General features: G+C 42.3%; 1 pseudogene across 1 annotated transcript in view; it reads left to right on the forward strand.

Moving 5' to 3' along the window:
• The window catches only part of LOC144605160 (chitinase-3-like protein 1), a 41936-nt pseudogene that overhangs the window by 9983 nt on the left and 4508 nt on the right, over nt 1-27445 (forward strand). Inside the window, exons 7-14 of the transcript XR_013548826.1 lie at nt 1134-1257; nt 1386-1568; nt 6853-6988; nt 11601-11805; nt 14173-14210; nt 15849-15867; nt 16134-16299; nt 19788-19912. The product of XR_013548826.1 is annotated as a chitinase-3-like protein 1 (transcript). The remainder of the gene's footprint in view (nt 1-1133; nt 1258-1385; nt 1569-6852; nt 6989-11600; nt 11806-14172; nt 14211-15848; nt 15868-16133; nt 16300-19787; nt 19913-27445) is intronic.

A 27445-nucleotide genomic window follows, 5' to 3' on the forward strand; every position in this document is an offset into this window, starting at 1 on the left:
AGGTCGGAGCCCGTCAGAGCGGCCAAAGGAGCCCGCGGCTAGGGCCCGTGTTGGCACCACGGAGGCCTCAGGAGAGGACCCGCAGCGTTGTGGAGAGATCGGTGCAGCGGCGATGATGGCGCAGACCGACGGGTGAGACAGACACGTGAAGTAATGACGTTGCTGCTGAAGGAAGGAACGAAGGAGAACCCGGTGTGGGGGGACCGCTGTGAGGGAGGGGGAGGGACAATGGAGGATCCGGCAAGGAGGGACCGCCGGGTGGGGGGGAGAACAAAGGGGGAACTTGTGAGGGGTGGGGGGGGTAGAGATTTGTAACTTTGTAAGTGTCGTTCATGAGTGGTGTGCAAACAAAGACCTTTATGGGATTAACTTTTTTCTTTGCCTTTGTCAAATTAATTTCCTTGGTGAGTGCTGGTTTGTTATATAAACATTATTCTTACTTAGTTTTAGTCGAGTGGTTTTCTAGGCCATTTCTTCTTTCTAGGACGACAGTGAACCAGTTGAATTTTTACAACAAATGGTTGGTCTCGTGGTTAACTGTTATTGATGGTAGCTTTTTAATCCAGATTTAGGTAATTAAGTGAATTAAAATTCCATAACTTTGCATGATTTGAATTTGTGCCATCAGTTCATTAGCCCGGGACTCGTCCTATATGGGAATGCAATTATTAATGAATTATTATTGATGATTGTGTACATTTTGGAATCTAAATTGCTGCCTTGAGCGAGTTTCATGTTACTTCCTTAAACAGCAACTGGGTTTCAACAGCAAAGAGAATTTATTCAAACTGATACGTATACAATTTATGCATTATTCTATATAGAGGCATGACTCATCCAACCGCTACTGGAGAGCAGTCCTGAACGATCATCAACCTCAAAGGTGACCCTCTGACTATCTTTGATCTGACTTTACTGGCTTTACATTGCAGTAAACGTTATTCCCTTATGTATCTATACACTGTAAATGATTGTAATCATGTATTGTTTTTCCGCTGACTGGATAGCACGCAAGAAAAGCTTTTCACTGCACCTCAGTACACGTGACAATAAACTAAACTGAACTGTTTATTTATCGGCTGGAGAAATTGGCGTTACAGTTAATAATTATTTATTACATTTTCACTTTTTAGACAACTGGACTTTATGAATGTGATATGTTATGATTACACCGGTGGCTGGAACACTTTCACTGGGCACCATAGTCCTATGTTTGTTGGAAGCAATGATCGTTGGGACTTTCTCTTCTCCAATACAGTATGTTTGTAAATTATCATTGTGCCTATGCGTGGCAGTAGCTCTGTCACTTTCTAGTTCTGTGACTTTTTGAACCATTTTTCCAAAAGCTTGAAAATGTGCTTAATCTTTCTTGAACTCATTTGCAGAATTATACCGTTAATTATTATCAAACCCAAGGAACACCCAGAAATAAGCTGCTAGTTGGAACCGCAACTTATGGACGAAGCTTTAAACTTACTTCTAGTGATACAAAGGTTGGTGCTCCAGCATCTGGTTCTGGACCGGAAGGCACAATAACGAAAGCAGACGGTATCCTGGCAAATTATGAGGTAATTAAACTTGTGCGCATTCTTAGTAGAACCAGTTTCCATCACATTAAATTGGTAATAGTGAGTTATTTATTTTGAAGATAGACACAAAAAGCAGGAGTAACTCAGCAGGTCAAACAGCATCTCTGGAGAAAAGGAATAGGTGACGTTTCGGGTTCAGACCCAAAATGTCACCTATTCATTTTCTCCAGAGATGTTGTCGGACCCACTGAGTTACTCCAGCATTTTGTGTCTATCTTCGATTTAAACCAGCATCAGCAATTACTTCCTGGTTCTGGGTGTTGGGGGAGTCCAGAACCAGGGGTGGAATTATCTGCCACAGACGGCAGTGGAGGTCAATTCGCTGGATGTTTTCAAGAAAGAGTTAGATTTTGCTCTTAGGGCTAACGGAATCAAGGGATATGGGGCAAAAGCAGGAATGGGGTACTGATTTTGGATGATCAGCCATGATCATATTGGATGGCAGTGCTGGCTCAAAGGGCCGAATGGCCTACTCGTGCACCTATTTTCTTTGTTTCCTATACAAGTTATTTATCTTATCTGGGTTTAAGTGCATGGCCAGGTTTGTGATGCATGCTACTGCTTTCACATTTTTCACTGGCTTGTGAGTGACCTCAACCCGAGTGGGACCTTTTGACTAATTTGTTTTACCGATTGTTTCCCCCTCCAAATCACAAAATCACTTGCCACACACTGTCTCTTCACCATCACCAACAACTTCTCCATCACCATTGCAAAAGCAGTAATCTCTAACTGTGATAGATAATTGTAGTACCCTATAGACCTCCTTATTGCCACATATTCCTGGCAGCCAAACCTCGCACCAAACCCCCACCTCACATGCCCAATCCACAATCCTGTTTTCCCAGGTCACTGCCCCTCTGGAATTTCTACCCCTGTTCCCGGGATCCAGCCATTCAAGACCAGGAATAGCTGTTAGATTATGTGCACAACATTGAAGGAGTACACAATAGAAAGGATATGGTACACTACTGAATACAACATAAAGTAAATCCACAACCACTGGTCAGCATGGGGCTGCTGGGCCAAGTTGTTTGTTTCCATGCTGTGTGATTCAAATGACTTTTGATAAAGATCTTTGGATCATGTCTAGCCACAGGTGAGGTCCCGGAAGAGTAGCGAGTTGCTGGTGTTGTTCCTTTGCCGAAGAAGGGCAGAAGATATTATCCAGGAAATTATAGGCTGGTGAACCTCATGCCGGGGGAAAGAAGCTGTTGGAGAGGATTATTTAGGATCGGATTTGCTTGTATTGGGAAGAGAATGGAATTATTAGGGACAGTTGACATTTTATAAACCTCTATAACGTCACTTCTCTGCCTCCTCAGCTCCTGGGAAAATAGACAGCCTGTCCAGTCTCTCTTTATAACTCAAACCCTCCAGATCTGGTAATACCCTCGTCAGTCTTTTTTAGTACGCTTTCCATTTCAGTAACATCCTGCCAGGGTAACTAATATTGTAATGACCTGTAGTTTAATCGAATAAACAAGGAAACCTTTAATAAATTTACAGTATATGAGAATTGAATTAGCTGAATGTGTCCTCCGGCAGATATACCTCCTCTGTCTGGCTGATCTTCATATTGTTGACTATTTGTGGTCTTCACATCCCACATGCAACATTACCAGAAAAATATAATGCCAATCACCTCTTCAATTAATAAATCAGTGGCTCTAACAATACATTCCATATTAATCTCTTGGCAAAATATACCAACAATGCACCATCTTTCTCCTTAACAGGTTTGTGACTTTTTGAATGGAGCTGAAAAACATTCGATTGCAGATCAGGAGGTTCCGTATGCAGTCAAGGGAGATATATGGTTGGGTTATATTAGCAAAGACAGTATTATTACCAAAGTAAATAATTTATTTTGAAACTATTTTAATGATATATTTGTATTAATTATAGAAAATATCTTTAATTTGTTGATGATTCAGGTATTCATTAGTTTTGAAAATACTTTGAATAGTACTGACAAGATGTTAGTTTCCTTGGTAGGCAAGTGACACATGCGTTGCCTGGTGTAGGCAAAGATGATCCAGAGCAGAGAGTCTAAAATTGAATTCCTGTGTGTTGTAACTGCTTCTAAGGCAGCCCTCAGGATCAAGGCCAACCTGCGTACACACTGTCTCTGACAGATGAGGCCCCTGGGAATCGCAGACTCTTCCTCATTTGGGGCATTAGGAGCCTGATTGGGTGGGTGAATACTTTATAGCAACATACAAACGGAAACGGGCCCTTCATCCCAACTCATCCATGCCAACCGAGATGCCCCGTCTAATCTCATCCCACATTTGAGCCATATCCCTCCAATCCTTTCCAACCTGTCCAATTATCTTTTAAAATAGTTTTAGTACCTGCCTCACTGACCTCTGGCAGCTCGTTCAATATACCCACCAGCCTCTAAGTGAAAGTTTTGCCCCTCAGGTTCCTATTAAAGCATTCCAAGGAATAAAGTCCCAGCTTGCCCAATCTGACCCGATAGCTCAGGCCCTTGAGTCCTGGCAACATCTTCATAAATGTTCTGTGCAATGTTTTCAGCTTAAATGTTCTGTGCAATGTTATCCTTCCTTTAACCAGGTGAGCAAAACTGAACAAAATACTCCAAATGAGGACTCATCAATGTCTTGTACAACTTAAACATCCTGCAGTTCACGTACCAAACAAAGATGGGGGTTGAGGACGCCATCATCCACCTGCTCCATAGTTCCTGTGCTCACCTGGATAAGCCGGGAAGCATTGTGAGAGTCATGTTTTTTACTTCTCCAGTGCTTTCAACGCCATCCGGCATGCACTGTGAGGAAGCAAACGGCCGAAGATGCAGGTAGATGTTCCATTGGTGTTCTGGGTCACCAACTACCTGACTGGACGACCACAATATGTCAGGCTACAGAACTGTCGCAGATGTGGTAGTAAGCAACACAGGGGACGGTCCTCTTTCCCTTCCTGTTCACAATCTACACCTTTGACTTCAGATATAACTCAGACTCCTGCCACCTGCAGAAGTTTTCAGATTACTCTTCAATTGGGGGCTGCATCAGTGAGGGGAGGGAAGCTGAATAGGGAGGTGTAGTCAACGACTTTATTAAGTGGTGTGGGCTAAATCACCTGCAGCACAACACCAACAAGACTAAGGAGTTAATGGTGGACTTTAGGAGGAGAGGAGCACTCCTGTCACGTTTCCATCAATGGTGTGGATGTGCAGTTTACCAGGGAATACAAATACCTTGGAATGTACCTGGATAGTAAACTGACTGGTCCAGGAATGCTGAGGCCCTGTCCAAGAAGCAATAGAACCGGCTGTACATTTTGAGAAGGCTCCGCTCTTTCAATGTCTGTAGTAAGATGCTGCAGATGTTCTACCAATCTGTGGTAGCCAGTGCCATCTTCTTCGCTGCCGTGTGCTGAGGCAGCAGGGAGAAGGCCGCGGATGCCAAAAGGATCAACAAACTGATCAGGAAGGCTGGCTCAATCCTGGGGAAGGAGTTGGATACATGGGAGGTGGTCTTGGAGTGGAGGATGTTCCTCAAACTGCGGAGCATCCTGGACAATACAGCTCACCCCCTCCATGACTCACTGGTCAACCTGAGGAGCTCCTTCAGCTGAAGAATGGTTCCACCAAGATGCAGGACAGGACGCCACAGGATTCCCTGTGGCTATCAAACTGTACACCTCCTCCCCCTTCTGTCATGGGGAAGACTGAGACTGCCTACCCCCAATCTTTGCACATCCCCAATCCTTTCTACTCATCACTTTAATCTCAAGTATTTTGTGTTTTTATGACTGTTGGCAGAATAATTTACCTCCTGGGATAAATGAAGTTCTATCGTTTTGTCAACAGACTGTTCCAACTTCTTTACTCAGTACACTGACAGATGAAGCCCATGAACTAAAAGCTTTCTTTAACTCCCTGTCTACCTGTGATGCCACTTTGCGAGAGATATGTACCTGTACTCCTATATCCATCTGCTCTATAACACTCACCAGGGCCTTAACATTCACTATGAAGGTACTGCCCTGGTTTGACTTTTACCATTGAAATTCTGTAAAGCCTGAGGATTTTGATGTTTACCACAGCCATTTACATTAGGCTTGTGGGTTGGTCTTTCATCTACTCCCAATGCATGAATTTGAAGTATTTTTTGCAAACCCAAATGCTTCTTTGGGATACATTGTGTAAATATATCTTAACTAGGCCATATAAAGAGATTACAATCCTTGACGCAGGCACAGGGGGACAATAGGTGCAGGAGGAGGCCATTCGGCCCTTCGAGCCAGAACCGCCATTCAATGTGATCATGGCTGATCATTCTCAATCAGTACCCCTTTCCTGCCTTCTCCCCATACCCCCTGACTCCGCTATCCTTAAGAGCTCAATCTTGCTCTCTCTAGAATGCATTCAGAGAATTGGCCTCCACTGCCTTCTGAGGCAGAGAATTCCACAGATTCACAACTCTGACTGAAAAAGTTTTTCCTCATCTCAGTTCTAAATGGCCTACCCCTTATTCTTAAACTGTGGCCCCTTGTTCTGGACTCCCCCATATTGGGAACATGTTTCCTGCCTCTAACGTGTCCAACCCCTTAATAATCATATATGTTTCGATAAGATCTCCTCTCGTCCTTCTAACTGCGTACAGGTTCACCTACAAGTCGTTGACTTTTTTAGCATGGTTGCTGCTGGTTTTAATCCTGAAATTCCATAACTAAAAATACAGTTTACAGATACTGCGTGGTAACAAACCCCTTGGCCTACCGAGTACACATCAACCATCAATCACCCATTCGCACTCGTTCCATGTTGAACCAGTTTCGCATCCTACACATTTGGGGCAATTTACAGAAGCCAATTAACCTACAAACCTGCACATCTTTTTTTAATGTGGGAGGAAACTGGAGCTTCCAGAGAAATCCCATGGGGTCATAGGGAGAATGTACAAACTCCACAGAGACAGTTCTCATGGTCAGGATAGAACCTGGGTTGCCTCTAGGAATGCTTCTCATGATCTCCCGTTAAAGGAACAGGAGTTCTGCACTGAGTTCTGTAAACCATGAGGATTTTAATATTTACAGCACCATTTACATGAGATGGAATATTTTCAGACCCATAGATCTCACAATTTGAACTAAATACCTCCATCTTCTCTCGCATCCCTTGTGTGTGGAAGTATCTGTTCAAAATATAAACCAAATTTGGCAACATAATTAAACTTATTGTGGAGTACCAATCTGGTTCTAAAAAATCTAACACTTGGTTTATCTTTAGATTAAATGGATGAAGAAGCAAAGGTTTGGAGGAGCTTTTGTGTGGACACTTGATTTTGATGATATAAATAACCATTGTAAACAAGGTGGACATCCTCTAGTGCAAACGGTGAGAAACGAGCTTTCAGGCGTTTCAGGTTGGTATATAATTTTTGTATCAGCTATTTACAATGATGTGCATAAGTAGAAAGATAGTAGTTTTTGACTTACTCGGGTGGCATCGTGGCGCAGCGGTAGAGTTGCTGCATTACAGCGAATGCAGCGCCAGAGACCCGGGTTCGATAGCGACTATGTGTGCTGTCTTTACGGAGTTTGCACGTTCTCCCAGTGACCTGCGTGGGTTTTCTCCGAGATCTTCGGTTTCCTCCCACACTCCAAAGACATACAGGTATGTAGGTTAATTGACTTGGTAAATGTAAAAATTGTCCCTAGTGAGTGTAGGATAGTGTTAATATGCAGGGATCGCTGGTCGGGGCGGACCCGGTGGGCCGAAAGGCCTGTTTCCGCGCTGTATTTCTAAACTAAACTAAACCTGATGGCACAACAATATCCAAACTCAAAATCTCTTGACAATATCCAAACATACTCTGGCACCATATCCCAACTCTTTCTCCGCTACATCAATGACCGCATTGGCTGCCTCCTGCACCCGTACAGAGCTTGTTGACTTACCACTAACTTCCACTCTGCTCTCAAAATCAATTGGACAATCCCTTACACCTCATTCTCTTTCCTTGATCTCACTGTTACCATCATAGAGGGCAGATTATCGACTGATGTTTACTACAAACCTACCGACTCTTACAGTTATACCTCCTCCCAACCTGTCTCATGCAAACACGTTATCCCCATCTCCCAATTTCTCTCTCCATCACATCTGGATGACTGGAAGGTGGCTAATTCTATTTAAAAAAGGCCTACAGGAAATTCCTGGGAACTTTTGATCAGTGAAGGTAACATCTGTGGTAGGTAAATTACTGAAGAGGATTCTGACGGATAAGATGTGACTGTATTTGCATAGACAGACCGATAACGGATTGTCAGCATGGTATTGTATGTGGGAGAACAATAGACAATAGGTGCAGGAGGAGGCAATTTGGCCCTTCGAGCAAGCACCGTTATTCAATGTGATCATGGCTGATCATTCTTAATCAGTACCCCGTTCCTGCCTTCTCCCCATACCTCCTGACTCCGCTATCCTTAAGAGCTCTATCTAGCTCTCTCTTGAATGCATTCAGAGAATTGGCCTCCACTGCCTTCTGAGGCAGAGAATTCCACAGATTCACAACTCTGACTGAAAAAGTTTTTCCTCATCTCCGTTCTAAATGGCCTTATAAATTTGAACTTTTTGAAGAGGTAAGCAAAAAGATTGCCGAGGCCGTAGCCATTGTCTAGATGGACCTAAGCAAGGCCTTAGCTAAGGTTCTGCATGTTAGATTATTTTGGTTGAGATTTGAATGAGAATGTACAGCAGGATTTACAGATTAAAGTGGGCGGTATCATAGGTGGCAAAGATGGTTAGCAAAAATTACAACAGGCTCTTGATCAGCTGGGCAAGTGGGCTGACCAACTGTCTTGTACAACTTTAATGTAACCAACATAACGTCCCAACTTCTATGCTCAATACCCTGACTGAGGAAGGCCAATATACTAAAAGCCTTTGTTACCACCCTATCTACTTATGACATTACTTTCAGGGATCTTTGTACCTGTACTCCTAGATCTCTCTGGTCTACAATTGTTGCCAGTGCCTTACCATTCATTGTGAAGGTCCTACCCTGGTCCCACTTTCAAAAATGCAACACCTTGCACTTTTCTTCATTAAACTCCATCAGTCATTCCTCAGCCCACTTGCTCCACGTTCCTCAGCTGATTAAGACCCTGCTGTAATTTTTGAGAGCCATCTTTACCATCTACAATACCACCCACTTTACATATCAGTACTATCTGCATACGTATTAATCTTGCCATATATTACTCATTGGACTGTTGGTGAACAAAATCTCAAACTTAATGCTGCAGAGATAAATCAGAAAAAGTGACATGCCCTTGTTAAAAATGTGGTATAAACCATAACATGACCATTAAAAATACTGAATACTACTTTGTTAGGTGTGGAGAACTGATGAAAATTAGGAGAATGCAAAGCATGCCCAACATGACTAGTTTCACAGCCTTCACCCCGAAAAATAACCTGAGAAGTAGAAATCTACAAACCGAACTATTTAACCAGAGGGTAATTTGAATAGTACTACTGTGAAGCACAAAATAAATGTGTTTGGAAAATTCTTTGGAAATCTTCACTTTACTGGACTCTATACTATTTGACATATCATTTAAATCGGCCAGCATTTTGAGAAAAATCCTTTTCTCCGCAAACAAATAAATTTGATAGAAGTGGTCTTAATAATCTCCATCACCAAATTGGCAAAATGCTCCGGAATTCACTAATTCCAAGCAACATCCTTAAGAATTCTAACCTTGTTCAGCCATGAAGTCCAAACACCAGTGACGTAAGTTTAAGGTGAGAGGGGAAAGATTTAATAGGAACATAAGGGGCAACTTTTTCCACACAGGATGATGCATATATGGAATGAGCTGCCAGTAGATGTAAATGAGGCAAGGACTTTAACGACATTTATAAGACATTTGGACAGGTTGATGGATTGGAAAGGTTTAGAGGGATACGGGCCAAACATGGGCAGGTGCAACCAGTGTTATAGACTATAGACAATAGGTGCAGGCCCTTTGAGTCAGCATCCCCATTCAATGTGATCATGGCTGATCATTCTCAATCAGTACCCCGTCCCTGCCTTCTCCCCATACCCCTTGACTCCGCTATCCTTAAGAGCTCTATCTAGCTCTCTCTTGATAGCATTCAGATAATTGGCCTCCACTGCCTTCTGAGGCAGATAATTCCACAGATTTACAACTCTGACTGAAAAAGTTTTTCCTCATCTCCGTTCTAAATGGCCTACCCCTTATTCTTAAACTGTGGCCCCTTGTTCTGGACTCCCCCAACATTGGGAACATGTTTCCTGCCTCTAACGTGTCCAACACTTAATAATCTTATATGTTTCAATAAGATCCCCTCTCATCCTTCTAAATTCCAGTGTATACAAGCCTAGTCGCTCCAGTCTTTCAACATACGACAGTCCCGTCATTCCGGGAATTAACCTAGTGAACCTACGCTGCATGCCCTCAATAGCAAGAATATCCTTCCTCAAATTTGGAGACCAAAACTGCACACAGTACTCCAGGTGCGGTCTCACTAAGGCCATGTACAACTGCAGAAGGTCCTCTTTGCTCCTATACTCATCTCCTCTTGTTATGAAGGCCAACATTCCATTGGCTTTCTTCACTGCCTGCTGTACATGCATGGTTCCTTTCAGTGACTGATGCACTAGGACACCCAGATCTCGTTGTACGTCCCCTGTTCCTAACTTGACACCATTCAGATAATAATCGGCCTTCCTATTCTTACCACCAAAGTGGATAACTTATCCACATTAAACTGCATCTGCCATGCATCCGCCCACTCACACAACCTGTCCAAGTCACCCTGCAACCTCATAGCATCTTCCTCACAGTTCACACTGCCACCCAGCTTTGTATCATCTGCAAATTTGCTAATGTTACTTTTAATCCCTTCATCCAATTCATTAATGTATAGTAAATAGCTGCGGTCCCAGCACCGAGCCTTGCGGTACCCCACTAGTCACTGCCTGCCATTCTGAAAGGGACCCATTTATCCCCACTCTTTGCTTTCTGTCTGCCAACCAATTTTCTATCCATGTCAGTACCCTACCCCCAATACCATGTGCTCTAATTTTGCCCGCTAATCTCCCATGTGGGACCTTGTCGAAGGCTTTCTGAAAGTCAAGGTACACTACATCCACCGGCTTTTCCCGTCCATTTTCCTAGTTACATCCTCAAAAAATTCCAGAAGATTAGTCAAGCATGATTTCCCCTTCGTAAATCCATGCTGACTCGGAATGATCCTGTTACTACTATCCAAAAGCTCAGCAATTTCGTCTTTTATAATTGACTCCAGCATCTTCCCCACCACTGATGTCAGACTAACTGGTATATAATTTCCTGTTTTCTCTCTCCCTCCTTTCTTAAAGTGGGATAAGTGTTGTACATCTTGGTCAGCATGGGCCTGTTTCCGTGCTGTACAAGTCTATGACAAACCTAAGTCAAAGTGTGCATTCAAATAAATATCTGCAGGGTTTTTCAAGTGGTAAATTCAATGTTTTATTACATTTATTGATGCTGCATTTTAAAACAAACTGGGTAATGATATTATACTTTGCCTTTAAGGAAATCTTCTCCATTTTACATAACTTGTACTTTGGAGCCTGGTGTGTTATTTAAAAATATTCTGTTCAATTGCACTGTATTCAAATCAATTTAATACGATTATCCTTGTACTCACAAATTGCTAATGTGTGTGGTAGCAGGTTGGGCATATTTGTCTGTTTCATATAAAGAGCAAGAGGTTATGAAAATTAGAAACATACAGCACAGACCGCCTCTGGGGCCCAGCTCGTCTAAAAAAAATTATTTCCATCTTCAAAAATTTTGTGGCATTGTTGTACAGAAGTCAACTTCAATAAGAGTTTAAATCGTTAATAAATAGAGAAAATATGCATGGCTTAAATACTGGTATTGATTTTGCTTTCAACTGCATAAATATTACACTGAGGAATTTGCTTTAATATTTATTTTAAAATATTTTAATTTTAGGTAGTACTTACAAACTTGGCTGTTATTTCACAAACTGGGCACAGTATAGAACTGGGTCTGGTCGTTACATGCCTGAGAACATTGATCCTTTTCTGTGCACCCATCTATTATGTGCTTTTGGCAAAATCGATGCAAATCACTAACTTGCTACTATCGAATGGAATGATGAACCTCTTTACAAGTCATTTAATGATATCAAACTGAGGTGAGTAAACATACTTTCCACACTAAAAGTTGAAATTCATGTTTTTTTCTACATATGGAACATTTTCTTTAATGCTTCCATTGTTCCTCTAAAATCCACGATTATGTTTTCAAAGTAGGGATGAAAGTGCTGTTTAATATAGAACACATTATCAACTTTTCTGACATTCCAGACTGGGTATCATATCATCATATCATATATATACAGCCGGAAACAGGCCTTTTCGGCCCTCCAAGTCCGTGCCGCCCAGTGATCCCCGTACATTAACACTATCCTACATCCACTAGGGACAATTTTTACATTTACCCAGCCAATTAACCTACATACCTGTACGTCTTTGGAGTGTGGGAGGAAACCGAAGATCTCAGAGAAAACCCACGCAGGTCACGGGGAGAACGTACAAACTCCTTACAGTGCAGCACCCGTAGTCAGGATCGAACCTGAGTCTCCGGCGCTGCATTCGCTGTAAAGCAGCAACTCTACCGCTGCGCTACCGCGCGTACTTGCATTTATGCAGGAATTTGAAGAGTGGCCCAAAAAATGATCTTGAGCAGTATCTCTCTCTACTGTAAATTTGCAAAAGTATAGATAATATAATAATCAGTGCTTTCGTTTGAGATGGTATGTGGCATTATGGCTTATCGGCGCCTCTAAAAAGTTAAATGTCATTATTTTGATATCCAGCCATGTCACACTTAAATTTAGTAAAGGTGTGCACTGGCACCTTTCTGCAGGCATGTGAAGCTTCCGTGGATTTCCGTGTTGTTAAAATCCATTTTCCGTGCTTTTTGCATGGTTTCTGCGTTTTTCACTTTGCCAAATAAACGGAGAAATCGGAGCGGAAAAAAGAAAGAAAAAAAACCGATGTATAGACTTGAAATGAACACTAGGTTCCGCTAGAGGTCGCTAGGGGTTCCACGAGAAATCCCCCACGCCATGGAAGTCTACCCGACAATGTGGCACCTAGGCTGGGCAAGGCAGTCGATCTCGACCTCATCAGGACTTCCACGGCTGATTGGTGGGTTGAATTTGCAACCTGCGGCCGGGGCTCTGGAACTCCAGCCCAGCTGGAGCCAACAAATCTATTCCCATAGCCGTCTTCCTTAGCCTGCTGGATAAACCATCAACGCTCTGGAACCAAGAGTGCCAGAAAATCAGTGGTAATGAGTAAATATTAACACTGTAATGAGTAAATATTAAATTTAAGTTCAAGATTATATAACTTAATTAATGAAGACAATGGTTAAAATATAAAACAGCAGAAAAGCCAATCACCACCTTTTTGGGCTGATTATCAATTAATGTGCGAATTTACTTCAAAATGTTATGAGTGTACAATGACAAATTCACATTATTTTGTAATGTCTGTTTTTACTTTGAAATGCACTAAAAGATGCTTGAAACGGGTAATTTTGTAGATCTGCATGATACATTTCAGTTTTTAGCAGATTAATCTAGAGGTGAACTGTCAAACTTGGAATTTAAATGAATTCAAGAGAAACTAACAATGGGTTTGAGTTATTCAAAAGGTCTGCAAATATATTGTTTGTTTTCATGTGCCGTGGGGATGAAAGAGGAGGGAAGCAGAGACTTGTTGGTACTCATTTTGATTAGATACAGCATGGAAACGGGTCCTTCGGCCCACCAAGCCAACCAACGATCACCCATTCACACTAGTTCTACGTTATCCCTCTGCCTACACACTAGAGGTAATTTACAGTCCAATTAACCTTCAAACATCCACTTCTTTGGGATATTGGAGGAAACCCACTCAGTCACAGGTAGAATGTGCAAACTTCACAGAGTCAGCACCTGAGGTTAGGATCAAACCCAAGTCTCTGGCACTGTGAGGCAGCAGCTCTACCAACTGTGCCACCCATTTTCTCCGTGTCATGTCCACAAACAAAATGGTGGTTGGTTGATTCCACAACGACCAATAAATATCAAAACAAACCATTCCCATCTTCACCACAGGATAATTGTGCGGATGCAATCAATTCCAGCTTCTTAGGAATGAAATCCAGTTGGGAAATAATGGGAGTAAAAAAGCAAGGACAACTCTCTTGCCCCTTGGCCTAGAAATAGTTCCATAAAACTACCCAAAGCTGCGGTTTCAGACCTCAAAATATATTATAGAAATAATTGAATATATATTTGGAATTTTAAGCCAACATTTCACAAAATGATGATTCATTAAAGATGGAAGATCAGGTTTTTGCACATCATCTCTCGTATCATGAACAATTGTCAATTATATTCCAAAGCTATTATATCATTTTTAACCACGGAAGGCAGTCTTTAATGCCAAAATTATCCAAATTTAGTTGGTTGTTAAAATGGCACCAAAAATGTTTTTATTGCTTGAAGGAATGCCGAGGTGAAGACACTCCTGGCACTTGGAGGAGGTGCGATTCCTTGTAGAATGTAAGTACGCATTCATACATATTAACAAAATGTATAAATGTAACAGATATCAAGTATTTACAATATTTTTCTGTAAAAGATGTAAGATGTATATGACTAGAGAGGCCAAAATCACTGACGTAGCTAACTCGGTCAGAGGACTAGAGGTCCCGAAAAGCCTTAAAAGCAGGAATCCATTAATGTTTGCTGAATGGCTAATACTATTTTTTTTTCTGACTTCCTTCTCCATAGCATGTGCTGCAAACTAACCTTTTCTCTCTTCCACATAACTCTCCCCAACTATTGTTGAGCTTGGGGTTCTGAAGCACTTGTAAATGTGAATACTTTGCGTTTTAGGGCAGGAAGTCGATAGAAAAAGGGTTGAACATAAAGAGCTGAAATCAGAAGCAATTACTTTTTCGATCAATTCCTTCAATCATCCCTTCCCATGAGCCTTTAGCATCCAAGAATGCAAGCAAAGAATTTCCTTGCCAAATCTCACCACCCCTTCATTCTTTTACTCTTTCAAGATGTTACTTAATATTCTATTAGAGCAAAAGTTATATACTGTAAGTAACTATAAGCAGCAGCTGTGACTATTTTACCCTGCTTCATCCATGACATTATTTAATCCCTTCTGAAGTATTGGCGAGGAGGATGGATGTAATTATAATCAAGGCCACTGAATCCGTTATTGATTTCCCATTTCCATTCTTTGTCTGAATAAGCCAGGTAGCTCAGCACAGATCTAGCACTAAATTTAGAATCCTTCCAATATGTAATTTTCGCATCATAGTCAATAGTCAATAGTCGTTTATTTGTCACATACACATAAATGTGTAGTGAAATGAAACATTACCTGCAGTTGAACAATAAGACCAATAAGAATAATCAATAAAAATGTAATAACACATACAATCACAAACTAACACCAAACAAAAAGAAACATCCATCACAGTGAGTCTCCTCCAGTCCCTCCTCACTGTGATGGAAGGCCAGAATGTCTTTTTTCTTCCCTGCCGTCTTGTCCCGCGGTCAGGCTGTTGGAGTTGCCACGTCGGGGAGGTCGGGGCTCCCGACATTGAAGCCCCCGCTGGGCGGTGAAAAACCCGCGGCCTATTTCAGGCCGCGCCGGACGGTGAAAGATCCGCGGCGGGCCAACCCAAGCCCCGTGATTCGGGGCGGGCGAACACGCTGCCGCTGCCGGTGCTCCCGATGTCGGCCCCCATCCAGGGGCCTGCGGGCTTCCGACGTCCACGCGGCCCGCTCCGGAGACGAGTCGCAGCCGCTCCCGCAGCATCCGCAGGCAGCCAGCGCCGCAGGTGGTGAGTCCGGGCCGCGGGCTCTGCGAACCAGAGCCCCAGGTGGTCCCAGGTGCATGGCCGGTGGTAGGCCGCAGCGGGAACGGAGACACGACACAGAAACAAAGGTCGCGTCTCCGTTCGGGAGAGAGAATTTTACAGTTCCCGTTTCCCCCCCCCCAAACATAAACATACAAACACTACACCATATTAAAACTACAATTCAGACAAAAACAACAAAAAACACAAAAGACAAACGGACTGCAGGCAAGCAGCAGCTGCGACGGCAGCACTGGATCCTCCCTAATTTAATTGACGTTTAATAAGCGAGACTGGGAGCTAACTTCACAAGTACGGCTAATATCAATAATTTCTTAAAACCATCCAGTTGAGAATGAGGCAATTTAAAAGTAGATGTTGTTTATTTAACCAGCATTTATATCTCAAAAGGTATGTATTAATCCACAATTTGAGTTTTTTTTAATGGAAAATATATAATTTTATTTCATTACATGGATTTTTAAATCAAACATGGCACCAATGTAAATTTGTTTACATTGTAAATGTCAATTAAATAACGCGACCAATTCTTATCATTTGCTTCTGCTCTGGGTTCTCCCTCAACTTTAATAACATGGTGTCTACTCAGGCAAAGAGACAAATATTCATCAATTCTGCGATTGTTTTTCTGAGGAAGTACGGGTTTGACGGTCTTGATCTGAATTGGGAGTTTCCAGGTAGATCAGGAAATCCACCAGAAAATAAACAACATTTCACAGCCTTGCTAACGGTAAATAAAACAGTAATCCGATTTAACTATGTTAAATGAGCAGTGCTGCTTGATAATTGATAGCGAGTGCCATTTTTTATTTTAATTTGCAGGTGAAATTGTTCCAAAGGAAATTATTATTTTGATAAATGTCCCTGATTTGTTTGTATCAAGTAATACACTTTGGGAAGTCAAATTGTAGTAGGACATATAAAGTAAATGAGGAGACCTCGGGAGCGTCGGTAGAGGGATCTTGGCGTACAAGAATATAGCCTGGGAAGTGGTGGAACAGGTGTACAGATAGTGAAGAAGGCATATGGTATGGTTGCCTTCCTGGAAATTGATGGCTTTGTGGCCAAGTTTAAGGATGATATGAAGGAAGGTCGTGGGGAAACTAGTGTAGAGGAAGCAGAGAGTCTGAAGTAGGACTTGGACAAGTTGGTAAGTGGGCAAAGAAATGGCAGATGGAATATAGCGTAGCAAAATGTGCGGGTTATGCACTTTGGTAGTAAGAATAAAGGCATAGAATATTTTCTAAATGGGGAGAGGATTCGGAAATCGGAGATGCAAAGGGACATGGGATTAAAGATAGTCCGAGGGTCTGCAGTGAGGTTAACGGTGGATCAGGATTGCTATCTAGTTAGTGATAGGATGGTTCCGCTGCCAGATAACAGCTGGGTAGAATCTGTCACTGAATCTGGAGGTATGAGCTTTCGTATTTCTGTACATCTTGATCGATGGAAGAGGGGAGAAGAGGGAGGGTCCTGGTTCATCCTTGATTATGTTGGTGGCCTTGCCGAGGCAGCTGGAGTGTAGATGGAGTCAATAAAAGGGAGGTTGGTTTTCGTGCTTGTCTTGGCTGCGTCCATAACGCCCTGCAATTTCTTACAGTCTCAGATGGACCTGTTTGAATCATGTTGTGATGCATCCTGATTAAATGTTTTCTACATCACATCTGTAGAGGTTGGTGAGAGTTATTGGGGACATGCCAAACTTCCTAAACCATCTAAAAAAGTAGAGGCATTAGTGTGCTTCTTTGGCCATAGCTTCGACTTGGCTAGTCCAGGACAAGTTTTTGGTGATATTTACTCCTAGGAACTTGAAACTTTCAACCATCTGTACTTTGGTGCTGTCAATGTATGAAGTTGATCACAATCTCATTTCGTCTTACTCACATTGATGGAAAGGTTGTTGTCTTGACACCAGGTTATGAGGTTCGGCATAACACTCGGCATTGACGAGGTTTTCACAAGTTATAGAAGCAGAATTAGGCCATTCAGCTCATCGAGTCTACTCCATCATTCAATCATGGCTGATCTCTGCCTCTCAGTACCATTTTTCTACCTTCTCCCCATAACCTTTGACACCCGTTCTAATCAAGAATTTGTCTATCTCTGCCTTAAAAATATCCACTGACTTGGCCTTCACAGCCCTCTGTGGCAATTGGTTCCACAGATTAACTGCCCTTTGACTAAAGAAGTTCCTCCTCACCTCCTTTCTAAAAGAGCGCCCTTTAATTCTGAGTCTCTGACCTCTGGTCCTAGACTCAACCTCCAGTGGAAACTATCTTTCCACATCCACTCTATGCCTTTCAACATTCTGTGAGTTTCACTGAGGTCCCCCCTCAACCTTCTAAACTCCAGTGAGTAGAGAGGCCTAGTGCTGTCAAACGCTCATCCGGAATCATTCTTGTAAACCTCCCCTGGACCCTCTCCAGAGCCAGCATATCCTTCCTCAAATATGGGGCCCAAATTTGCTCACATTACTCCAAATGCGGCCTGACCAGCGCCTTATAGAACTTCAGCATTACATTTCTGTTTTTGTATTCCAGTCCTCCTGATATAAGTGCTAGCATTGAATTTACCTTCCTTACTAACGATTCGAATTGCAAATTAACTTTTTGGGAGCCCTGCACCAGCACTCCCAAGTCCCTTTGCACCCCCGATTTATGGATTCTCTAGCCATTTGGAAAACAATCTACGCCTTTATTCTTATTACCATAATGCATGACTTAGCACTTTGCTCTACTGAATTTCATCTGACACTTCTCTGCCCACTCTCCTACCCTGTCCAAGTCCTTCTGCAGAGTCCTTGCTTCCTCTACACTACCTGCCCCTCCACCTATATTAGCATCATCTGAAAATTTGGCCACAAAGTTTTCAAGCCCCTTATCCAAATCATTAATACACAACATGAAGAGAAGCGGTTTATTCACAAAATGCTGGAGTAACTCAGCAGGTCAGGCAGCATCTCGGGAGAGAAGGAATGGGTAACGTTTCGGGTCGAGACCCTTCTTCAGACATGAAGAGAAGCCGCCCCAGCACTGACCCATCTGGAACTCCACTGGTCACTGGCAGTCAACCTGAAAAGGCACCTTTTATTGCAACTCTTTCCTTCTGCCATCCAGCCCATGGGCTCTCATCTTTCCCAGCAGCCTTTTCTAGGTAAACATCATCCTCAGCCTCCCCTCTGTCCTGCTATTAACTTCCTGCAGAACTAAAGTAGTAGTATAGTAGTATTATAGAATACCACTATAAAGAACACCAGCAGATTCGTTAGGCAAGATCTTCCCTTCACAAAACCAGATATTCCCTTCTAAAAACCAGATCTTCTCTTCCCATTTGTCATTTATGTTCTGCACAATTCTGTGGTGCAAAGGTGAACGGTTGGTGTTATAATGACATTGTTTCATCAAATTTACAGAGTTTCATTATCAAACTAAATTTACGCCGAACTGTTTAAGGAGATTCCAAAAAGATAGGTCAAAGTTTGAGCAAATCACTAAGCTTTATTGGAGAATCATAGGAGGAATATCTGTTGAAAGTAGGAAGGATTTACGAAGGCCAAGCTAGGAGTTGGGTCTTCCCGATGTTTAACAATAGGAAATTTCTGGTTTACCTGCTGCCTGTCTGACCGGCATTCTAACAATATAAAGGTTCTGGAGGATCACTAAAGTTGATGATGATTGTCATCAACTGATGTTATGATTTCAGATGGTGTTGCCTGGGGGCAGCGGTGGATGAGGTGCAGGACAGAACAAGGTATAAATTCTGTGGCTAGTGAGTTTGTGAACCTATATTATTTATCAGTATAACAAATAATTGTTTTGATAAAATAATGATTTTGGTGGAGTTTGAAACGTCTGACCCTTAGCTCCAAACTTAACGTGGACTGCATGGTGCTACATGATTAACCCACAGAGATTTGTTTGAATTGTGACCTATCAAAAGCTAAGGAGAATTTCCAACATTTCCACCTCTGTCCAATACTTTGTATCAGGTTTTAACTCTGGCTTTTTCAGGAAGAAGATTGTAATTTCTAAACATTAAATGTTCTTCCACTGTTGCATCGGAAGTTTGTTTTTGGAAATGGGTATGTCTTGGAAAAAAGGATAGTTATAATTTTGCAGTTACAGTTACAGAATTATAGTTAGCTCACCTGTCATCACGATAAACATCTGCTCCGATCATGGACTATAATATTATCCGTTCAGTAATTTGTACCCCCAGGAAATGAAAGCTGCTTTTGTAAACGAAGCACGAAGATCAGGGAAACCTAGATTACTGATTATGGTTGCTGTGGCTTCTGCTAGACGCTGGATCGAGACTAGTTATGAGGTGGCGAAAATTGCTGAGTAAGTATAATTTTTAAGTGCAGATATTTTTATAGTTATATAGTTCTGTAATTTTAGGACAAGACTGGAATAAAACCGGGTATAAGTGAGAATATTTTAGTTGGTGAATAGTTGATGACTAGGCACCTTTCATCACTTTGCCGACGATCGAGATTAAATTGAAGTGATAAATAGGTGGATAAGATTTATTATGTTTTTGTGGACAGCATTTCCTCAACAGATATGTGATTTTTTGAAAGGAGAAAGACGTTGGATTGAAGATCAGAAGGTTCCGTATGCAGTCAAGGGAGATGTATGGGTGGGCTATGATGACAAGGACAGTATTATTTTAAAAGTAATTTACTATGAAACTATTTTTATATGATATTGTGTTATTACAGAAAATACTTTTAAGTTATCAATGAGCTCTAAGATTGAATTTCTAAGGCAGCCCTCAGGATCAAGGCCAATCTGCAACCACTCTGTCTCTGACTGATGAGGCCCCTGGGAATCGTAGACTCTTCCTCAGATGGAAGTAGGAGCCTGATTGGGTGGGTGGGTACTTTATAGCAACATACAAATGGAAACAAGCCATTCGTTCCAACACATCCATGCCAACCGAGAAGCCCCATCTAACCTAATCCCATTTTTCCTATCCACGTAGCTGTCCAATTATCTTAGAAATTGTTTAAGAACCTGCCTAACCTACCTCCTCTGGCAGCTCGTTCAATATACCCATCACCCACTAAGTGAAAAGGTTGCCACTCAGGTTCCTATTGAATCCTTCCCCTCTCACATTAAACCTGTCCTCGAGTTCTTGATTCCCCAATCCTGGGTAAAAGACTGTGCATTCATTTTATCAATTCCCTTCATGATTATATGCAACCCTTAGCCTCAAGTATTCCAAGGAATAAAGTCCCTTACTTTTAAAAAAAATTCAGTCAGAGAGTTGTAAATCTGTGGAATTCTCTGCCTCAGAAGACAGTGGAGGCCAATTCTTTGAATGCTTTCAAGAGAGAGCTAGATAGAGCTCTTAAGGATAGCGGAGTCAGGGGGTATGGGGAGAAGGCAGGAATGGGGTACTGATTGTGAATGATCAGCCATGATCACATTGAATGGTGGTGCTGGTTTGAAGGGCCGAATGGCCTACTCCTGCATCTGTTGTCTATTGTCCCAACTTGCCCGATCTCTCCCGAGAGCTCAGGCCCTCTAGTCCTGGTAGCATCCTCATAACTTTTCTCAGCACTTTTCAGCTTAATGACATCGTTCCTATAGCAAGGTGAACAAAACTGAACACAATATTCCAAATGCTTCAATGTCCTGTACAACGAAAACATACCTTCCCAACTTCTGTACTTAATACACTGACAGATGAAGCCCAATGTACTAAAAGCTTTTTTTACACCCTGTCTACCTGCGATGACACTTTGAGAGAACAATGTGCCTGTGCTCCTATATCCCTCTACTCTACAACACTCACCAGGGCTTTAACATCCCATGTGAAGGTACTGCCCTGATTTGACTTCAACCATTGAAATCCTGTAAAGCAGGAGGATTTTGATGTTTGGGACAAAGACCCATCATTTATTTATTTGCCTCTGTACTCCACAATGTGAGATTTGTGATAGAAAAAAATCACATATGGTTAAAGTGCACATTGTCAGATTTTAATAAAGGCCATTTTTATACATTTTGGTTTCACCATGTAGAAATTACAGCTGTGTGTATACATAGTCCCCCCATTTCAGGGCACCATAATGTTTGGGACACATGGCTTCACAGATGTTTGTAATTGCCTCCTTAATGCAGGTATAAGAGAGCTCTCAGCACCCAGTCTTTCCTCCAGTTTTTCCATCACCTTTGGAAACCATTATTGCTGTTTATTAACATGAGGACCAAAGTTGTGCCAATGAAAGTCAAAGAAGCCATTATGAAACTGAGAAACAAGAATAAAACTGTTAGAGACATCAGCCAAACCTTAGGTTGACCAAAATGAACTGTTTGGAACATCATTAAGAAGAAAGAACTGGTGAGCTTACTAATCGCAAAGGGACTGGCAGGCCAAGGAAGACCTCCACAGCTGATGACAGAAGAATTCTCTCTATAATAAAGAAAAATCCCCAAACATCTGTCCGACAGATCAGAAACACTCTTCAGGAGTCAGATGTGGATTTGTCAATGACCACTGTCCACAGAAGACTTCATGAACAGAAATACAGAGGCTACACTGCAAGATGCAAACCACTGGTTAGCTGCAAAAATAGGATGGCCAGGTTACAGTTTGCCAAGAAGTACTTAAAAGAGCAACCACAGTACTGGAAAAAGGTTTTGTGGACAGATAAGATGAAGATTAACCTAACTTATAGCAAGAGCAAAGTATGGAGGAGAGAAGGAACTGCCCAAGATCCAAAGCATACCACCTCATCTGTGAAACACGGTGGTGGGGTGTTATGGCCTGGGCATGCATGGCTGCTGAAGGTACTGGCTCACTTATCTTCAGTGCTGATGGTAATAGCATAATGAATTCTGAAGTGTATAGACACATCCTATCTGCTCAAGTTCAAACAAACACTTCAAAACTCATTGGCCGGCGGTTCATTCTACAGCAAGACAATGATCCCAAACATACTGCTAAAGCAACAAAGGAGTTTTTCAAAGCAAAAAAATGGTAAATTCTTGAGTGGCCAAGTCAATCACCCAATCTGAACCCAATTTAGCATGTATTTTATATACTGAAGAGAAAACTGAAGGGGACTAGCCTCCAAAACAAGCATAAGCTAAAGATGGCTGCAATACAGGCCTGGCAGAGCATCACCAGAGAAGACACCCTGCAACTGGTGATGTCCATGAATCGCATACTTCAAGCAGTCATTGCATGCAAAGGATATTCTACAAAATACTAAACATGACTACTTTCAATTACATGACATTGCTGTGTCCCAAACATCATGGTGCCCTGAAATGGGGGGACGATGTAGAAACACTGCTGTAATTTTTACATGGTGAAACCAAAATGTATAAAAATGGCCTTTATTAAAATCTGACAATGTGCACTTTAACCATATGTGATTTTTTTTCTATTACAAATCTCACATTGTGGAGTACAGAGGCAAATAAATAAATGATGGGTCTTTGTCCCAAACATTATGGACGGCACTGTATCACAGCCATTTACATTAGGCTTGTGGGTTGGTCTTTCATATATTCCTGATGCTTTGACGATATTCTGGTGCTAACCCAAATGCTTCGTTGGGATACATTGCATAAAACTATCTTAACTAGGCCAGATAAAGCGATTAAAATCTTTGACGCAGGCACATCTGGACATCACTGCTTGTAGGTACACCTATAAGTCGTTGACTTTTCTGACATGGGTGTTTTTGGGTGTTAATCCTGGAACTCCATAACTAAAGATACAATTTAGAGGTAATGTGTGGCAACATGCCCTTCGGCCCACCAAGTACACACCAACTAGTACACTAGTTTCATGTTATCCCACTTTCACATGCTACACACTGGGCAATATACAGAAGCCAATTAACCTACAAACCTGCACGTATTTTTAATGTTGGAGGAAACCGGAGCACCCAACAAAATCCCATGGGGTCATAGGGAAAATGTACAAATTCCGCAGTGACAGTCCCTGTAGTCAGGATCGAACCCAGGTTGTTCCTTGGAATGCTCCTCGTGATCTCACGTTAAAGTTACTGGAGTTCTGCACTGAGTCCTGCAACACCAGGGGGATTTTAATTTTTATCAGGACCATTAACATTAGCGATGAGATCTTTTCAGAGCCACAGATCTCACTATTTGAACACTAAGTATCTTCTTCTTCTCTCGCATCCCTCATTGCGTGTGGAACTGTCCATTCAAAATATGAAGCAAATTTGACAACATATCATATCATATCATATCATATACATACAGCCGGAAACAGGCCTTTTCGGCCCTCCAAGTCCGTGCCGCCCAGTGATCCCCGTACATTAACACTATCCTACACCCACTAGGGACAATTTTTACATTTACCCAGCCAATTAACCTACATACCTGATTAACATAATTAAACTTGTGAACTATCGAACTGTTCTAAAGAATCTAACAGTTAAGTTTATCTTTGTAGATTGAGTGGGTGAGGCAGCAAAAGTTTGCAGGAGCTTTTGTGTGGACAATTGATTATGATGATGTTAATAACAATTGTAAACAAGGTTCACATCCTCTAGTACAAACGATCAGGCGGGAGTTTTTAGGCATTTCAGGTGAGTATATAATTTTAGCATAACTTTTTTATAATGATGTTCATAAGTACAAAGATAGAGGTTTTTGATTTACTAGACCTGGTGGTCACATCAGCATCAGACCTCAAAAGCTCTTGGCAATTTCCAAACACACTCTGGCTCCATCCCCTAACTCTTTCTCTGCTACTTTGATGACCGTATTGGACTACCTCCTGCACCCGTACAGACAAAGACAAAGTCAGCATGGATTTACAAAAGGCAAATCATGTCCGACGAATCTTATAGAATTTTTCGAGGATGTAACTAGTAGAGTGGATAAGGGATAACCAGTCGATGTGTTATATCTGGACTTTCAGAAGGCCTTCGACAAGGTCCCACATAGGAGATTGGCGTACAAACTTAAAGCACACGGTATTGAGGGTTCAGTGTTGAGGTGGATAGAAAATTGGTTGGCGGACAGGAAGCAAAGAGTAGGAATAAACGGGTCCTTTTCGGAATGGCAGGCAGTGACTAGTGGGGTACCACAAGGCTCAGTGGTGGGACCCCAGTTATTTACAGTGTATATTAATGATTTGGACGTGGGAATTGAATGCAACATCTCTAAGTTTGCGGATGACACGAAGCTGGGTGGCAGTGTTAGCTGCGAGGAGGATGCTAGGAGGCTGCAGAGTGACTTGGATAGATTAGGCGAGTGGGCAAATGCATGGCAGATGCAATATAATGTGGATAAATGTGAGGTTATCCACTTTGGCGGCAAGAACAGGAAAGCAGAGTATTACCTGAATGGTGAACAATTAGGAGAAGGGGAGATGCAACGTGACCTGGGTGTCATGGTGCACCAGTCATTGAAAGCAAGCGTGCAGGTTCAGCAGGCAGTGAAGAAAGCGAATGGTATGTTGGCATTCATACCAAGAGGATTTGAGTTTAGGAGCAGGGAGGTTCTACTGCAGTTGTACAGGGCCTTGGTGAGACCGCACCTGGAGTATTGTGTGCAGTTTTGGTCTCCTAATCTGAGGAAAGACGTTCTTGCCTTAGAGGGAGTACAGAGAAGGTTCACTAGATTGATCCCTGGGATGGCGGGACTTTCATATGAAGAAAGACTGGATAGACTAGGCTTGTACTCGCTGGAATTTAGAAGACTGAGGGGGGATCTTATAGAAACATGTAAAATTCTTAAGGGGTTGGAGAGGCTAGATGCGGGAAGATTGTTCCCGATGTTGGGGGAGTCCAGAACCAGGGGTCACAGCTTAAGGGGAAGTCTTTTAGGACCGAGATGAGAAAACATTTCTTCACACAGAGAGTGGTGAGTCTGTGGAATTCTCTGCCACAGAAGGTAGTTGAGGCCAGTTCATTGGCTATATTTAAGAGGGAGTTAGATGGGGGGCTTTTTGCTAAAGGGATCAGGGGGTATGGAGAGAAGGCAGGTACAGGTTACTGAGCTGGATGATCAGCCATGATCATAATGAATGGCGGTGCAGGCTTGAAGGGCCGAATGGCCTACTCCTGCACCTATTTTCTATGTTTCTATGAACTCGTTGACTTATCTCTAACTTCCACTACCGACCACTAACTTCCACCCTGCCGTCAAAATCACTTGGACAATCCCTGACACGCCTTTCCCTTTTCTTGATCTCTTTGTTTGCATCACAGAGGACAGACTATCGACTGATGTCTACTACAAACCCACCGACTCCCACAGTTGGAGACCGCACCTGGAGTATTGTGTGCAGTTTTGGTCTCCAAATTTGAGGAAGGATATTCTTGCTATTGAGGGCGTGCAGCGTAGGTTTACTAGATTAATTCCCGGAATGGCGGGACTTTCATATGTTAAAAGACTAGATCGACTAGGCTTGTATACACTGGAATTTAGAAGGATGAGAGGAGATCTTATTGAAATGTATAAGATTATTAAGGGGTTGGACACGTTAGAGGCAGGAAACATGTTCCCAATGTTGGGGAAGTCCAGAACAAGGGACCACAGTTTAAGAATAGGGGGTAGGCCATTTAGAACTGAGATGAGGAAAAACTTTTTCATTCAGGGAGTTGTGAATCTGTGGAATTCTCTGCCTCAGAAGGCAGTGGAGGCCAGTTCTCTGAATGCATTCAAGAGAGAGCTAGATAGAGCTCTTAAGGATAGCGGAGTCAGGGGGTATGGGGAGAAGGCAGGAACGGAGTACTGATGGAGAATGATCAGCCATGATTACATTGAATGGCGGTGCTGGCTCGAAGGGCCGAATGGCCCCCTCCTGCACCTATTGTCTATTGTTATCTGGATTACACCTCCTCCCACTCTGTCTCTTGCAAAGACGTTAACCAAATTCCCAACTCGCAGAAAACCCATGTGGTCACAGGGTGAATGGGCAAACTCTGTACAGATAGCATCAATAGTATCAAACATGGGTCTCTGGCGCTGTAAGGCAGCAGCACTACCATTGCGCTACTCCTAGATTGCAGTGAGAATAATCTGATTTTTTAAATGAATAATAATGTTGTTTATAGTAAGATAACATGATTTTTCTGATTGTGAAATAGTGCTATTTGTTGTCAAACTAATCTGATTTTTCTTTGCAAAGCGGACGGCCGACCTGAATGGAAACTGAATGATACGCATCCTGCTCTGGGCTCTGTGTTGGGGATTTCATTTAAAGTGCATATGTTACTAGTTGGACTGTTGGTGAACAAAATCACATACTTAATGCTGCAGAGATAAATCAGAAAAAGGACATGCCCCAGTTAAAACTTTGGTATAAACCATAAAAAATACCACTTCATTAAGTTCTAAGGACTGAAAATGAGGAGAATGCAAAGCAAGCCCAATGTGAATAATTTAAATTATATTTAAGTTTCAGATTCATCGAGCCATACAGCATGGAACTTGGCTTTTCGGCCCATCTGCCCATGTGACCTGGATGCCCTAGCCAAGGAAGTACTATTTGTCTGTGCCTAGCCCACATCCTTCCAATTCTTTGCTATCCATGTACCTGTCCAATGATAGACACAAAAAGCTGTAGTAACTCAGCGGGTCAGACAGCATCTCTGGAGAAAAGGAATAGGGTGATGTTTTGGGTCTTGCCCAACGCTGAGTTACTCCAGCTTTTTGTGTTAATCTTTGGTTTAAACCAGCATCTGCAGTTCCTAACTGTCCAATACCTGTCCAATGAGCTCATTCCATAAACCTAGCACCCTTTGTATGAAAATTTGGCCCCTCAGGTTCCTATTTAATCGTTCTCACAAGCCTATGCCCTTTAGTTCTTGGTTCACCTACTTGGGAAAAAGATTCAGCCTATCTCGTCCACTCATGATTGTGTACATCTCCATA

The sequence above is a fragment of the Rhinoraja longicauda genome, chromosome 24, assembly GCF_053455715.1.
Source record: "Rhinoraja longicauda isolate Sanriku21f chromosome 24, sRhiLon1.1, whole genome shotgun sequence".
NCBI lineage: Eukaryota > Metazoa > Chordata > Chondrichthyes > Rajiformes > Arhynchobatidae > Rhinoraja > Rhinoraja longicauda.